The sequence below is a fragment of the Plasmopara halstedii genome (genome assembly GCF_900000015.1).
Source record: "Plasmopara halstedii genome assembly, contig: Scaffold_323, whole genome shotgun sequence".
Lineage (NCBI taxonomy): Eukaryota > Oomycota > Peronosporomycetes > Peronosporales > Peronosporaceae > Plasmopara > Plasmopara halstedii.
Genome location: NW_020187244.1, coordinates 429569 through 430490, shown reverse-complemented (window position 1 = coordinate 430490; position 922 = coordinate 429569).

The following is a 922-nucleotide window of genomic DNA, read 5'->3' as shown; positions in this document are numbered from 1 at the left end:
ACGACCTGCAGCTTGCGAATCTCGAGCTGGCATTGAGCATAACTACGCCAGAGGGTGTACTTTTTTTGGAGGCCGATGTTCTCGCATCTGTCCGATGATCATTGTGCTGTCTCTGATCACGTAGAGCGGAGAGCATCCACGTGACACTGCGTAGCGAAGTCCATGATACAGGCCTGCATTCTCTGCTTTGTTGTTCGTGGTGGTTGGATGGCCATAAGCCATAGACGCGAATTAGATCATCGTAAGGGTCGAGACCTCGCGAGTTATGCGCGCCAGTACCGAACCCGAACAGCCTGGACCAGGGTTGCCTCTTGACCCTCCGTCGAAGAAGAGGGGGTATGCCGAGTCCATGCTGGGTAGAGGGATTGCTGGGAGATCCGCTTTGTTTGTGATCATAGCAACGATCGCCTTGAGTACTTCGACTGCTGAGTTCGTCGTCTTAGGGCATAGATTGTCGAAGAGAATGCAGAGGTCCCGGAGTCCCGTCGATAGGCGAGCCATTGTTATTCTCAAAAGCGTCTCCGGATTGTCGCGTACGAAGGGTTACCGCTCATAACCTGGATTTGGTTGTGCCAGACAACCGCCACACACATCACGCACATATATTGCCACACCATGTTGTCCATTGGGTACATCAAGGTCATTGCTTCCTCTGCAGACAGATCACTGAGCTCTTGGCCCATTGCGAGCGCCGATCGAGCTGGAGAAGTTGGTAGTCGAAGAGCGATGATTGCTTCTAGAGGCTTGCCTTAACAGCTGACACCGAAGCCTTCCGATTCTTCGATCAGGTGGTCCCACAATCTCTTGGCATGGGGGCATGTCCAGAAGACGTGAATCAGGTGAGTTCTGTCCGACCCTGAACATGTCTCATGTGGACACGACAGTTTTTTTGCTGTTCGCTTCTACAATTTACCAAGATTCT